Source organism: Podarcis vaucheri, assembly GCF_965113315.1.
Source record: "Podarcis vaucheri genome assembly, chromosome: 6".
NCBI lineage: Eukaryota > Metazoa > Chordata > Lepidosauria > Squamata > Lacertidae > Podarcis > Podarcis vaucheri.
The window spans coordinates 86148788-86161252 of record NC_138764.1 but is presented as its reverse complement, the minus strand read 5'-3'; the positions used below and the strand labels follow the sequence as shown (position 1 = coordinate 86161252).

Here is a 12465-nt window from a genome sequence, read left to right as displayed (position 1 = left end):
GCCATTCTCGAAATTGTACTGAGCAAAATTATTTGTATAATTATGCAAAACTATTATGTATAATTGCAACATTTTGCAAATGTATAAGAATTATCAACACTTAACAACAATAGGAAATAAACTAACTCAGGGATGACCTACTGAAATGCCAAATCTAGCCACTAGAGTGATTTTATCTGGTCCCTAGTGACTGTCAAATTTGAATCCAGTATGTTTACCCACAGCTTGAAATGAAAGATGCATTTAAGTTGTAGGAATAGATTTTCACACTTTAATGCCCCATCTCTCTCTTGCATTTTATATGTAATGTGTAGATAACATATAAATGTGTGTATTTGAATGCTAATGCTATACCTAAGGATGTGCACTACAGTACTGTGAAATTCTTACCGCTACACAAAAACAGCTTTATTATGGAGTCTGGAAACTTCTAAGGCAACCATAAATGTACTTCTGGCCCCCAGAACACTATCGTAAGTAGCTCCCAAGAATGTAAAGAGGCTAGCATTCTTGGCCATGAAGGCAGGGGTGTGCGTTAGTGTGAAAGAGAGAGAATATTATCATAGATGAGTTATCAGTTTGGCCACATGTCATAAATGGAGCATGAATGTAATAATTGTTCTCCATAGTAAAGGCAATTTATTGCTGAGGATTAATTTCCCAGAGAGAGGTTTTGAATATGAATTTCATGGCTGCTTGTTAGACTGGAGTAGCTTCTTGCCAAATATTTCAGAAGATGACAAATTAATTGCTACTGGGTTTTTAATCTCAGAAAGGTGATTCACAGATAATAAATCTGAACGATACCTTAACCATGGATGGCAAAAATCTGTCAAGTTCAGCCTTATTTACATACAGACTAAATATGTAGGTTGGGATGGGAAAGAACAATGAATTTTCTTCTCCTGCTTTTCCACCCCTAGTATGAGTTGCATGGAGGGCCCTTGCTTGAGGAAGGCATCTGTAGGAATGTTCTAAAACATGCATAAAACAATATAAACATACTTGGAATCTCATCAATAAAGATCAGTGGGCGAGATTCACCTAAAAAGGGCTTCTGCTGGAGAAATGGGGTTTCTCCTCTTCTTTCCCATATGTACCCCCTGAAATTGGTTTGGGGAGGGGGTTGGGAAAAACCCCAGAACATTGTGCAGGGGAAGGAACATACAGTGGTACCTCAGGTTACAGATGCTTCAGGTTACAGGCTCTGCTAACTCAGAAATAGTACCTCGGGTTAAGAACTTTGCTTCAGAATGAGAACAGAAATCGTGCGGCGGCAGCGGGAGGCCCCATTAGCTAAAGTGGTACCTCAGGTTAAGAACAGTTTCAGGTTAAGAACGGACCTCCGGAACGAATTACGTTCTTAACCCAAGGTACCACTGTAATTCTATGTTGCAAGCTGCAGTGCAGGACATTTGTAATAGTCTGATATTTAATTCAATTGAGTGAAATTGGTTGCGGGGTCCACATTTCTGTGTATTATCACTGAAATTTCTGTATATTTGTTAGCAAATTTGCATTAGCCCTGCATTCCCTTCCTCCAGTTTGTGAATGTGTTATTGTCTCTCCTGGTGGATGGGTGCTGCCTTTTTTTTTTTTAACCGGAGCATAGTACTTTCTAATATACATAGTCAATAATCACTGAGCAGCCCCCTCTGGCATCATATTATTTATCTTTGACCTGGAATTCCATTTGCTTGTGGTGAACCAGGTATGTGAGGGCTGTTTGAGGGGGCCCTCAGCAAAGTGCCTCCTGGGATGAGGTCACTTCCAAGTTGGTATCCTCTAGGTCAGGTTCAAATTCAGGTAAATGGGCAGAGCTACGAAGGTACATTTTACCTTTGTTCACTAAGCTAGTTTCTGTGCAAAGAAACAAGAGGCATAGGAATTCAAGAACACATTCCAGTGAGGCAAAAACATTTGGGGTGTGAAGCAGGCCCTGTAAGTGGTGATACTAAGGGGGTGTGGTGTGGCCATATTTCACCCCTGGGCGCACACACACACAAAGCAGAGCAAGTATACCTATGCACATCCGTCAAATGCTGGGCAATTACAGTGCATCTTCATTACAAGATGGTGTCAGTATGAAGCTGTCTGGTACCCAGTGAAATAAAGGAACTGAAGCACATCATCACTGATTCGCTCCACCCCTGGTTCAAATAAACAAATGAAATAAATACATACATATTACTTTTGAGAGAAGAACACCCACATTTATTTTAGTGACAGAGTTTTGCATTCATTACTATGTTATCTGGGAGATTTAATCAAGCTGCAAAATTTAGTGTCGTTCTTGTTCATCACGAACGCAATTTCGACAGGCAATTTGCAATGACTCTTCATATAATAAATCTTTTGAGATTTATATGCAGAGATAAATGGCTACTGCACTTCTTTTACTCTTTGGGAAAATGGTACCAGAAAAGAAGAAAGCAATCTCAGCAATATATTTAAGATTCCTGAGTGGCTATAGCTGACTAGCATAGCTCTGGGCATGCTCAGTGATATGCATGAAATAAAACAAGATTACCTTCGTAAATTTCAGAGCTTCTTTACATTTTGTAAAGAGATATTAAACAAGACTACATTTCCATGGAGACAAGGTGGGCAAGTGCCAGTTTTTACCCTTAGAAGGACTCACAGTGTTGCTCTGATTATCTGGATTAATATGGGGCTCATCTGCAAGACAGAAGTGCTGACCTTCCTGCTGCCAAGTTTGAGATTTTAATGATACCTGCTTTTTCATTTTGGTTTTTCAAAAGCCGTATTGAAATTATGCTCTGGCAACTACATAGCTCAGCAGAAATATTAGGATACCCTAAGTATGAAGTATATTTCATCATAATCTGAAAGGGGGCATAGGGAGACAGATGGAAAACAATCAGAAAGCTTGTACAGATAACTAAAATACATCCATTTGGCTTTCCTACTTCTGCAACTCAAATGAAAGAGATTGACTAATGAGGTGGAGCATTATCCATATGGAGGAAGGTTCGAGAGGCTGGAGTTTCTTAAATTAGAAAACATTCAGCCTAAAGAGGAACATGATGATAGTGGCTTATCAATGGCAAGGAGAGAGTGAATAGTGGAGATGTTATCAAAGTTGGATCTAGGGGAGCGCAACTGGTGTCGTCGACCAGGTGCAGAGCTTCTGGGGCACTGCAGCTATGACATCCAATGGAAGGCAAAAAGTAGGGGGAGGGTGCCACATTTTGACATCGCACAGGCCCCACTGAAGTATGAGACATCAAGGTCCGCCATTGATGTTATTCTATTTTGTTTCAAATGCAAAAGCGCCTAGCGGTACAATATGGTGGTAGGTTTGGGACAAACAAAGGAACCTACTACATATTTAATAGATAGATTATGTATATTGGATGCCTTCAGTAAACAGATAAATAGGTAAAATAGAAGACAACCTCTGTTTTTTGCTCCATCGCATTATTGCCAGGTTTATTGCCTTATTGCATGAGATATTCTAGAAGCATCTAGTTGGCCACTTTCGAGAAAGAGTATTAGAATGTATTTATATTCATTCATATATATATATATATGTGTGTGTGTGTGTGTGTGTGTGTGTGTGTGTGTGTAACTCACTGTCTTCGTTCTCTAAAATGCACACCCTATATGCATTTTAAGCAAAAAATTTAATGCATTGAGAAGGGATGTGAATCTGCAATATGGAAGAGGCAGGGAGAGAGAGATTGGGAAAATGCCAGTGATATTACTTCTCTCTAACTTTTCAGGCACGTGTAAATGTAATCTCTCTTCCTTGCTTTATTCAGGTTCTGCACTTTTCATCCAGCTTCCATACCTATTCAGGCACCTTGGAAAAAATCTGTTGCCTTTCCCTGCTTGTATGTCCAGTACAGACCATTCACTTTCTTAGGAATGAATTGAAGGTAAGTCTTTAAATGAGTTGCTCATGTTTAATGCAGGATTACATGAACTGTGAGTGATAGGAAACAAAAGGCAAAATCTGTATAAAGATGCTTTTGCAATGCTTTTCACCTGCTGTACCTCATGTTACTTGCATGCACACACGCGCGCACACACACACAAATGGAATCAGTTAAAGAATGAAAATTGAAGAGTGTGTCAACAAGTAAAAAATAGATGTGATCTAATCTCACATTTTGCAATGTCAAAGAGATGTCACAGAGTCAACTATATAATTTTTTGTAGACATTTAAAGGCAGCCCTGTTTCAGGAAGCTGTTAATATTTGATTTGTTTGTTTTGTTTGTATTCTTGTTGGAAGCCACCCAGAATGGCTGGGGCAACCCAGTCAGATGGGCAAGGTATAAGAAATATTGTTATTATTAAGAAGGTGATCTATTACTGCATGCAAATGCTTCCAATGGTGCTTGTTAAATGTGTAAATTGGTATTTAATACTGCATTTGCAGTATTTCTTTTTGAATCTAACTTACATACAAATTATGTTACCATGTTTCATGGCCTTAAAGAGCCAGATTTTGCATTCTCTGAAGAAATGAACTGTTAAGCAAATACAGTTAGCATCCAAATACACAAGTCACGAGTCAAATGACCTAGTTTGCTCTGTTGCTCGGTATCATCCTAGCTTCTTGGCTTCAGTAGTCACCTTTCATGTATGTTCCCTCTGACCTCTCACTTTAATGTATATTCAGTGTTAATGTATCTTCAGCTGACCTAGTAAAAGCAATGAAAAGAGTGCCAGTTAATGTTATTTCAGAGGGTGAAGGCAAAAAATCCTAGAAGACTTATAGCAAGAAAAGAGCTTGGGCTGAGGCTGTTTTCTGTATGGAAGACATATAACAAGAACGTTTAATTGGAAATGCTAGTTCTGTCCATGGCATCTTCAGTTTACCTCAGACCTTGATCACGAATAGAGAAAATTCTACGGTAATTCCATGACTCATTGTGGTGTGAATCAGCTACCACTTAGATCCCGGACATAGAATCATAGATAATAAGTTTGACAATTAGACTTACTCTCACTAAAGTCCTTCTGGATTGAGGATGTACCGTAGTTTTCTAAAACATAGTTTTCATATTGTGTTCTTTCCACTTTATTAGATGAACATTTATGTGGCACTGCACCAAGTGAAGATCTCTCATGTTTGCCTTGGTTCCAAGTACAGCTTTTCTCTTAAACAGGATTTAGCCTAGAGTGTACATTTCTTCCAGTAACAAAAAGCATCTCCAAAAATGAGTCATGCTCCTTGGCTGAGCCTAATATTAGACGCTTGAGAAAGCATCTGATTGTTCACTGTGGGAACAGGATGCTGGACTATTGTAGATGGGCCATTGGCCTGAACCAGGTTCTTCTTCTGTTCAGCCACACTGTGTACATGTTGCTGTTTCTGAACCACCTTCAAAGGCAGACCCACATGGAACCTTGTTGGCCTACTTAGCTTAATTAGGAACTATAGCTCTGGTAGATTACAAGCTTCAGAAGCAAAAGATCCCATTTTCTGTCCCTCATGTATTCAGTTATAGAGATGAAGTAGTAGGATGATGCGAAAGATGCCATCTTCCTGAGGCCCTGGAGAGCTACAGTCAGCTAGACAATGCCAAGCTAAATGGACAAACACTTTGACTTTGTATAGGGCAGCATCCTATCCCTGTTTCCTCTGCCTAAGGAGTATTGTATCTGGGCAGCCAGGCAGATGCTTCCTGTCATGTGTTGGAGTTCTAAAATGATGCTCCCAATATGCTGCAAGGATAAATAAATAAAATGGCCTGCCAGATCCCCTTTTGGTTTTTGCACAAGATGTGCAACCTCTTCTTCTTTTTTACAGAGGTCAAGTTTAGTACAGAGTTTTAGAAAAAAGCGAAAGCTTCACACACATCCTCTTTGGATGATCTACATCATTTTTTATTTTTATAATCATAGATATTGTGTTTTTGGGTTGCTGTGTCAGTTGCAATCCTACTTGTACTTGCATAATTTGTGCTTCTCTAACTCCAAGGCCAAAAAGGAATAGGGTGCTCATCTGTGCTTCAAAATCAAGTCTGTTTAGACCTCCGTATGCCCTTGAAGCTATGATTAAAGAAAGCTGGATTAAAAGAAATGGAGGCCATGTGCAAAGTCCTATTTTGGTGCTTCATATGCCTCAGACCTATAAAACTATTGTAGGTCAACATTCCCCCCCCCCCCCAGTGTAATAGAAGTCAGAGTTTTGAAATGAGGTGCTGCCAATCTTGTTTGTGTGTATTATGGAGCTCCAAGAGCTTTGGAGCAGTTTTGCCTCTAGAGTAGAACACTGAGCAGGAGAGCAAGCAGTAGCACAGCATGAAACGCAAGCAGGTGTGCTGACCCAACTCATTGCCCTGACCAAGTCTGCATTCCCATCTTGCCTCTTTCCAGCAGCGTCACAAACCTAGTTAGTTACCTGTGTTCGTTGTAGTGCCTATGCAAAGGTTGGTCATCCATCCATTATTATCATTTTCAACATGCCCGTGCCCATACAGACAACCCTACAAAAATGCATCCATAAGCACATTCCCTTCTTTCTTGTACACTCCATCCTGCCCTATCCCTGAGCTTTTTTGCAATACCTAAAATGCTACCCATCTTCTCCTCTGTCTTGTACTATCCAGTCTGATTTATGGGTATTTCATGATCTTGCTGTTTTATATTATTTTGATCGATTGATTGCATTTATTGAGGTGTTCGCTTATAAGTTTCAATAAACTTTCTCTATAGTGTGGAAAATACAGTATGATAACATATTTGCATAACAGACTTGTAGGTTATATGCCCTGGGCCGTTGCACAGCATGACACTCAATGGTTGGCAATAGGGACATAAATTAATGGCCTTTAATGATCAGGAGTTACACCAAGCTTCTAGAAAAGGTGGTGAGTGTGAAGCAGTCATGATTGAATAAGCAGTATGGATAGAATTTTCTGATAATTTCAATGTTGAATGCATCCAAACTGATTTTTTTTTTTCTAATTCCCATCTTGGAATTAGAAGATTGGAAGTGACGAGTTTGGGGTTTTCTACTACTACTTCTAAAAATATGAACAATTATTGCATATAATGTGTATTATTATACACATTACTATATGTATAATGTAAGCCTGCAGACTCCAGGTTTCCTAAAGTAACTGACACATTAAAAATACATATAACCATGCATCTATATTTAAATGCTTATGTATTAATACTTACAGAATTATGCTGAAATTCAGAAAGAATAAATCTGTATAGTTAACCAAATTTCATTGTGCATTGCAATAATATTTAAATAGGGCACATTTTTGCATTCTTGTGAATATCAGGAAAACAAGAGAAGATTGTTGGAGCTTTAAAAGTTTTGCATGCATGTATCATTCCAGGCAACTTGGATAAAAGAAGTCAATGAAAACCAATTAACTACAGACTGATTAAAGGGCATTCCCCTACCTCCACTAGAGAATTATAAAGTCTAGTAGTCATTCGGTAAATCTTAAGTGCATCTATCAAGCATCCACTGCAAACTAAGCAAATAGACACCAGTATTTTGTTACGCTTCACACCAATTCATATTTTTTATTTGTATTTACTGAAATGTGCATAATTCAAAAGGGTACTTTTGAAGCTGGTTCATAGGTGCATTGTCATCACTTAATGATTGTATTCCTTTGTAATTTGCATGAGTCAATGATCCACACAGATCCATACTGTGTACAGAACTTTCATATCACATCCTGTGCTCTCAAACATAATGATGGAGTCAGTTGCGAGTGACCAAGGGATGAGAACCAGAGGAATATATATGCTGGTGATGACCTTCAAACCTTTAAATCAGGGGTGGGGAACATCCAGTTTTGTGAGCTAATATCCAGATGATACGCATCTTTGTTTCTTTGTAATATTTTAATCAGGAGAGGCTTTGCCTTTCCCAAACTGGTGCCAGGATACTGTAATGGGTTGGATGAAGGATAATAAACTGTGATTGAATCTTGACAAGGTGGAGGCCCTGTGGATGGCTAATTCCCAAGTCTGGGAATTAGATTGTGTACCAGCTCTAGATGGGGTCACACTGCATTTGAAGTAGCATACTTTGGGGGTGATCCTAGATGAACTGTTGTTAGAATCCCTAGTGATGTCAGTGTCTTGGGGTGCCCATAATTAATTTGTGTTGGTGTGCCAACTAGGATCATTCCTAGACAGCATAGTCTTGCCATGGTGATTCATGCATTGGTAATCTCCCAATTAGATTACTTTAATGCACTGCCATTGGCTCCACTCCTGTGCCTGATTCGGTAGTTGCAAACAGCATAAAATGCAGCTACTGAGGCAACCAGATTTGCACATAATCACACCAGTGTGAAAAGTTCTGCACTGGGCACCTATTAGCTACCAAGTCAAGTCTGAGATTATTTTATTGATACTTAGTCCTAAACAACTTGGGACCAGGATACCTTCTCCAGTACAGTCCAGGCTAGTCATATGATCTTTGAGGAAATCTTGCTGATCGTTCCATAATACCACATGTGACAAAGCAGTAACAGGTCTTCTTGGTGTTAGCACCCACCCTCTGAAACACGTTCCCAGTTTTGTACACTGCTCAGTTTTATTTGTGATGTACAGTAGCATTTCTATCCAGTTTTTGAGGTAATTGGATGTTGTTCATAGTTTTTTTAACTGAATTCTTATTGTAAAGTGTTTAAGAATTTTTATATTTAATGGTAAGTGTTATAAAAAGAATGAATTTCAAATTAGTGAAACAAGTCAAGTTATTTGGAGAAACTCTGGCTTAATCAGAAGTCAATGCCAGACTTGTTAACAAAGAACAGTGGTTAGAAATTGAAGGTTTCCCATCTGTATAAATCTGTTTTCTGTTATCTTTAGAAGTGTGTGTGTGTGTGTGTGTGTGTGTGTGTGTGTGAACGTGTACAGACTTAAATAAACCCTGCTTATCTCACAGGACTTTAGTAACAAAAGAGGAGATTTAGAATGAGAATTAATTACATTAATGATGCTGTTTGAATGTTAATACATCAGTGTCTTTCAGATTGCATTTTACATCCTTTGATAAAGCATGCTCCTAAGAATTAACATTTTTATCTTCATCAGCTTCCTAGTGCAATTAAACTATTGGATTTCAGTGGCTGCAAAGCATCTTTAATAAAGTACACCATGTCAGAAAATGTATTCAGGTGTTAATGCTGGGGATTTTTTTTTTGCCAGTAAACTCTGCTTACCTGAGTTTATCCATGCTGTCTTGCACTGTTCTAAATGTTAAAGTAGCTTTTCTTTATTTCCCTTTGGCAGAATGATTTAGCTCATACGCAGCAGACAGTGTTCAATGCATGTTTATTTATGTTTATCTACACTTTGTTCTTCCATGCAGCAAACTATTAATCTTCTAGGGAGATGGTCCCTTTTTTTCCTTGTCCTGCACCAGCTGCAGTTCTTGTAGATAAGATGGCAGTGTACCAAAAAATTGTAAACCTCATGCATCATCCCACAATTTTGCTTGTCTGTTGCTTTAACTCCATGGATGTAAGAATGTACTGCACTCCCTGAGAAGGCTATGGTAAATTATTTCTGTTTAAAAGGTTTTGCTGCAGACTTTGTCCTTTTTTTTCTGGTTGCTTCATCGAAAACATTGGGGAAACCATACATTACAAGCTACTGCTGCCTTCTTCCAGGTTTTCAAAGTTGCTGTTTCCTATACCTGTGGCATCAGCTCCTGCTTATGGACAACGTTGCTTCTTCTGCAATGTTCAAATCTGGTTGAAGAATATGTAGTACTTGCAGGTCTTCCTTTCTTTGATATAGGTCTGATTAATATCCAGCACTCCCCATCTTGTTTAAAGCAGAAGCCTGGTCAAAAAGCGTTCTATTATTATGAAATAAAAATAATTGCACCCATCTTGGGGAAGTTTGACATGGAATACCTGTGTTGTGACTAATATAAACTGGCAAAATCCAAGCAAAAATCCATTAAGGAATGACTAAGATGCAGCAGTTCAGATATGTCCCCTTGAAGAACAAAGTTCTCTTGGTTGTGACCATATAGCACACACCCATACCATAGCATACGTTGTTTTTTTTCCTTTTGACAATTCAGAGTACATAAATAGGTAAAGGAAATTGCTGGAACCTTGGCCTTCCTGACTTACTGAAAATCCATTGTGTTCTCATAAAAATATGAGGTCTTTTGTTTGCATCTGCCTGTCTCAAGAGACAATCGAGTATGCCTCCTGGGGTGAAGTCAGACCACAGAAGAATCGCAGTGCCTGCTGTGGCTGCAGAGACCAGTAACTACTGCCTTCCTCATTGCTTTTGCTGCACTAGCAGCAATGAAGTGACCTCTCTGGGGTGCAAGCCTGGGCAGTGCGTATGGAGATCCTGGGCTGCCCAGACAACAAGACCGCCTCCCCTCTCAGCCTCGCTGATGTGGTCCAAAGGAAAGCAGAGCAATACTTGGCACTAGCTTGGCTGCAAGAGTTGCTGCAAGGAGGAAAAAAGTCTCCAACTGACTTAGGATTTGTGTAGGGTTTGCTCCTCCCGAAGATATCCCTCATGGTAGCAGATAATGGATTTTTCCTTGGGGTGAGCATTTCTCACAAGTGAGTATAACCACAAAGCAGTGGAGGTTTAGGATCAGAGTTTTGTATCTCCTAGGTCAGACTTCCTCAACCTTGGCCCTCCAGATGTTTTGAGACTACAATTCCCAGCATCCCTGACCACTGGTCCTGCTAGCTAGGGATCATGGGAGTTGTAGGCCAAAAACATCTGGAGGGCCAAGGTTGAGGAAGCCTGTCCTAGGTGGACTACCTTCCCAGGTTGACCAGCCCCATCTGCCCCTCACTTCCTTCTACAGCACGTGCAGAAACCACCCTCTTGACCATTGGACCCACTTTTAGTCTTGTCCACTCAATCCATCGTAGTCTGTCTTTGCATGCAGGGGAAGTCCCTAACTCACTGAAGGTTTGAGACCTACCTGCTTTAGCTGTCCAGTCAAAGCTGTTCCTGAGGGGTGGCTGCTGTTGCACGCTGACAGCTTCTAGGAGCCACAGGTGATAGCTGAATGCAACAGAGGAAACCAGCACAACCATTGTGCTAGTGGAAATTCATTACACAACAGATTGTGCAATCTATTGTGAAATAACGTAACCAGCAAACCAGCTTATGCATTCTCGTGTACAACATTCTACAGGTGGAAAACATTTTGCAGCAGAACAAGCATACTGCTAATGATTTTAAGTGGGCACTGCTGTGGAGGTAGGGGGTGGTTAACAAAATCACTCCTCCTGGCAAACTGGGAATATCCTCCCACACACCCAAGTTTAGGATATTCTACCATTCTTCAGCAGAGTTTCTTTTCCTTTGAGAAAAATAAGCGGCTCACAGAAATGTGAACAAAGTTCAGTAATAAACTGAGAGAAAACTGTAACAAAATAACATGATGAAAGAAACTAGATAAAACAACATGAGGCAAGTCTGAGGCAAGAAGCAAGAGGCAGTTGGTACTTCTTAACTGACATTCTTAATGGAACACACATTGAAGGGAGGGGCTGATTCCAAAACATAACACACAAGCCCCGCCCACCAGATACAAAGTACTTTGCTATTCAAATTAGGCCCCAGCGTTTTTCTTACAAGCACTACATTGGCTATAACATACGGGTACTTTTATTTATTTATTTGAATTTTTCAGTGTACAATTTTGTACACCCATTTTCCCCATCAAGCATGCTGGGGGTTTTTAACACTGAAATTGCAGTACTTCAGAGAGGTACAAAATCGTATTGATATAAGTTTGGGATCAGCAAAGTTCACATTAAAATATGAACCAAACTTTATTTCTCCTTGATATTTCATACTAATTAGTAAGCTGGTAGTTTTAGGCTCTGACGTGAAGTCAAAGTTCAATATGGAATAGAATAGTAAGGAAACACATTCTCATGCCCCTCTAGCTTTTCCAGATTTTCTGCCAGATATGTTCCAGACAAAACACCCAGGTTTCTTTATTTCAGGAAATATTTTAATCCAACTAGAAAGAAGCTATTCGGTACGCTAAGCATGTACCTGAACTAAAGCATGACTTTTTTGTTTCAGATTAATTGAATAATATCTATCAGGAATAGGGAAAATATGCTTAACATTTATTTCTGGTGACTATTAACCTTTAAAAGGTTACTTTGTGATCCCAGGCTAATTCTTCTCCACAAGAAAAGTATAATGGAGGCTATAAACCGTCTTGTTCTGAGAACTGGAGAATCTGTGAATACTAAAAATCTAGTCATAACACTAGTAAGGACCATCAGCTCGCTCCATAGAGCAAAGCACACTTTGTGATATACCAGATAATTGTTCTCCTTTTAAAATGCTAATTGTGCAACTTTCAAGAGCCCTTAATAGGCTTATGCTCTGAGAAATTGATTTGAATGTTACTTAGCTGTTGAGAGTAATAGAAATGATACCCCTAGAGTCCCAGGCAATACAACAGCTGCGATTTGTACTTTAGGAAGCAAGC

At 39.4% G+C, this 12465-nt stretch overlaps 1 protein-coding gene and 1 long non-coding RNA gene across 2 annotated transcripts in view; one reads left to right on the top strand and one right to left on the bottom strand.

The window, feature by feature from the left end:
• LOC309534395 overlaps positions 1–9765 on the bottom strand; it is a 29183-nt gene extending 19418 nt beyond the window's left edge. The window contains exon 1 of the long non-coding RNA XR_014220675.1: positions 9182–9765. This is a non-coding gene — a long non-coding RNA (uncharacterized lncRNA). The remainder of the gene's footprint in view (positions 1–9181) is intronic.
• The window catches only part of SULF2 (sulfatase 2), a 296927-nt gene that overhangs the window by 90315 nt on the left and 194147 nt on the right, over positions 1–12465 (top strand). Inside the window, exon 3 of the mRNA XM_082225923.1 lies at positions 3786–3902. The gene's annotated coding sequence lies outside the window, so the exon portion shown is untranslated. The remainder of the gene's footprint in view (positions 1–3785; positions 3903–12465) is intronic.